Below are 3,927 nucleotides of genomic sequence, written 5' to 3'. Positions count from 1 at the left end.
ACAACTAAAAATTCCCACTCAAAAAAGAAGCCAAATTTAGCACCAATAAATCAATATAAAGAAATAGCAGTATCAAAGTTTTTTTTCCCCTTCGTTTTTCCAGCAACCAAACAGAGCTTATCAATAAACAATGAGAGAGAAAGAAAATTTACAGCAGTGGTTGAGCCAGCAGAGCAGTCCGGCTATGTTGGGCTATGAGACGTGGCTCGTGCGACAATGATGGCTTGTCACGAGGGTCTTGGTGGTAGCGGCAATGGCACGGTTGAGAGAGCGAGGCTTGGAGAAGAGAGATTTTGAAATTTTCTTATCAGAGGGGTTTGCTGAGCATAAATTGCATGGTTAACCATAGATTTTTTTTTTTTTTTTTTGAGAAACAGGTTAACCACAGTTGAGTTTGCTTGAATCAAGGGTTTTATATTTAAGTTGACGTGACACTTATTTGCTGACATGGCGTTTCGGTATTGGCTGGCGTTTCGGTATTTACGCAAGTTATTCTCTTTACCCATTGCTTTCTTATATATCTCACAAGGTACAAAGACAAGAAGAACGAAGCAAGTTTGAGTTAATGGACCACCAAGCATTTTGGATAATACTTCCCATCGTGTGGGCATGCATTGCTGTGCTCACCTCTGCTCTAGGGGGCCGGAAGTCTGGCTCTTCCACTCTTCCCCCAGGTCCCTACCCTTTTCCGATCATCGGAAACATCCTGGAGTTGAGCAACAAACCCCATCAAGATGTTGCTAAGCTCTCCAAAACCTATGGACCCCTTATGAGTCTCAAGCTAGGGAGCATAACAACCATAGTCATTTCCTCTCCAGACATAGCCAAAGAAGCACTGCAAAAAAATGACCAAGCCTTCTCCGGCCGAACTGTCCCGGTCACTTGCCGTGTATTTGACCACCACAAAGTTTCAATAGTGTGGTTGCCTGCGTTGGCTCGTTGGAGGAACCTCAGGAAAGTTTCTGCCACGCAAATATTTGCTCCACAACAACTCGATGCCACACAAGCCCTTCGACAAAAAAAGGTGCAAGAATTACTTGACCATGTTAATCAATCTTGCAGCAATGGTGGGAAAGTGGTTGATATTGGTCGAGCAGCCTTCATTACAGTACTTAATGTCATATCAAACACTTTTTTTTCCATTGACTTGGCACATTATAGTTTAAATTTATCGGCTCAAGATTTCCAAGAGCTTGTATGTGTTATCATGGAAATAGCTGGAAAACCTAATATTGCAGACTATTTCCCAGTACTTCGTTTAGTTGACCCACAAGGTGCACGACAAAGGATGACGATTTATTATGGCAAATTGATCGAGATTTTTGATAGAGTCATCGATGAACGAGTACAATTAAGAGCTTCAGAGGGTTCTAAGCAAGCAAGAAACGATTTACTAGATTCCTTCCCCAATCTTGCTGAAGATGATAATTCAGAATTAAGCCGCGACGATTTCAAACATTTGCTTCTGGTATTGACTAACTTTCTTATAGCTTTGCTTTTGGTATTGAATTCCATGATATTTATAAGCCTTTTAAACTCATCTATTGAGACTATTTACCAAGATGTACTTTTTAGGTAGTTATAAGCCATCATGAATATTTTTTTCTTTTCTTTTGAGACAGTATAAGCCATCAGGAATAATATTTCCTTTCAACGATGTTTTGGTCATCCAAAGAAGTAAATTAGTTCTGGTATCAACAGCAAGTTCATTACACAAGACCTATATGCATGGACAGAGCCATGTTTGGACTTGGGGGCAATGGCCCCCATTGTTTTTTTTAAAAAATTATTATTATATATATTAGGTACTAATTTTAGCAATTTTGTTTTAAAAAGTTACACTTTTGCACCTTTAAAAATATCATTAATTCTTTTAAGATTATTGTTATGGTCACAAATTTTTCTATAACATTTTTACAGACGATTAAGGTAACAAATTCTTATTTGTTCACATTTGGGCTCACCGCTTACATTATTAGCAATTTGTAAAAATATTTGTAATTCAAACATTTTCCACATTTTAAAGACCATTAAAATATATTTATGTCTAAAATATAAAAAAGAAATATACAAGCCCAAAAAAATTAGTACAACAACAAAAATTATCAATAGTAAAACTAAAAAAAAATAAAAAAAATTAATCCTGATCAACCAATTTTACTTAAAACAAAAAATTTGACCCTTTAAAAAATTTTAAACAACTAGCAGCTAAGCGACTAAGTAACAACAAAGTCGAAGGTTGAAGTCATTGCACATAACCTACAGTAGAACCGCCCCCCTAAGTCTAAGTTCTAGCTCCATCCCTGCTTGTATAACATTTTTCCTTCAAGCAATGGTGTGACTTTAAATTTTAAGAGATTTATACTCAATTTCATCTGCCTTGATGCCATAAATAAATTATCACTTATCTTGTTAGGAACTAATAAGAAATTTAATCATTCAATTATAATTCTTAATTGCTCTTTCTAAAATCCTATTGCAAGGAGGGGGGAGAATATTTTTCAAGAAATGACGGAAAACCAACAGTTTATTCACCAGTTTTATTGTAGTCGCGTACTCCTAACTCTTTGTTAGAATTAACCTTATCAAAAGCAAATGATAAGAGTATTACTTTCTGTCTTTATTAGTTTATAGGAAAATTAATCAAGTCTTCTTAACTAGCTCTCACACTATTTTGTATCAGGATTTATTTGTTGCAGGGGTTGACACAACATCAAGCACAATTGAATGGGCAATGGCAGAGTTACTTCACAATCCTGAAAAAATGGCAAAGGCCCGAGATGAGCTAGAAAAAGTCCTGGGCAAGGATGGGCTTGTTCAAGAATTGGACATCTCTAAGTTCCCTTTTTTACAAGCAATAGTGAAAGAAACCTTTCGTTTGCACCCACCAGCACCTTTCCTAGTTCCACACAAGGCAGAAACCGTTGTAGAAATGTGTGGCTTCACTGTGCCCAAAATGCACAAATTCTAGTAAATGTGCGGGCAATGGGGCGAGATCCAAGCATATGGACAGACCCTAATATATTTTTGCCTGAAAGGTTCTTAGAGCACTCCACTGACTTTAAAGGTCAAGACTTTGAGTTGATTCCATTTGGAGCTGGAAGAAGGATTTGTCCTGGATTACCATTAGCTAACAAGATGGTACACTTTATGTTGGCATCTCTTGTTCATTGCTTTCATTGGAGACTTGCGGATGAGATGAAGCCAGAAGATATAGACATGACTGAAACCTTTGGAATCACCTTACACAGGTCTGAGCCTCTCCGGGCTATTCCCATCATGATATAACTTCTATTATTTTTGTAGCCAAATATATTTGCTTGTGTGTAGAATCGTTTAATATATGTTAGGATTTTCTGTAAGCAATAAGCATGACAAAGATCACTGTATGCATGGTATCGTACATCATTGGTAGTTTTAAACTTCTTGACGCTGTGTGACAAGAAATTTAAAGATAATATAATAATTGTTCAAAAACAAAGGGCGGATCATGCAACTATGTTTATTCTATTAAAGTCAATTTTCTTGTGTGTGAATCATCAACCATGTGATCTTTTAACCCTCAATCATTCCTAGGCAATATGGACAGACAGAAACAAAGCCATGTGTGAAATTTTAAATTAGACTCATAAGAATATGTTGACCTTATATACCTTAAGTTCGAACCAAACGCCGTGCTATCTCAATAATTGTTTGCTAACTTGGCTTCCTAGTATAACATCAATGCCAGGATCTTGTTTCCTATATATATATATATATATATATATATAACCATAAAGGGGGAAGGACGACAGCGCAGAAGGCGGAAGCACAACAGATAGCAAATATATGGAATAATTCAAAGTAAATTATAATTGAAAGTAAGGCGGTAGAACCAGCCAAGCAGTTGTATATCAAAATAATTCAAAGTATTGAAAACAGCAGTGT

General features: G+C 36.4%; 1 pseudogene; it reads left to right on the top strand.

Moving 5' to 3' along the window:
* Positions 1-554: 554 nt before the first annotated feature.
* On the top strand, positions 555-3,444 carry LOC142624186 (cytochrome P450 76T24-like; annotated as a pseudogene).
* Positions 3,445-3,927: the final 483 nt, after the last annotated feature.

This window comes from Castanea sativa, chromosome 2, assembly GCF_040712315.1.
Source record: "Castanea sativa cultivar Marrone di Chiusa Pesio chromosome 2, ASM4071231v1".
Taxonomy (NCBI): domain Eukaryota; kingdom Viridiplantae; phylum Streptophyta; class Magnoliopsida; order Fagales; family Fagaceae; genus Castanea; species Castanea sativa.
Note: the sequence above shows the minus strand (reverse complement) of the source record. Positions and strands in the feature narration are given on the sequence as shown.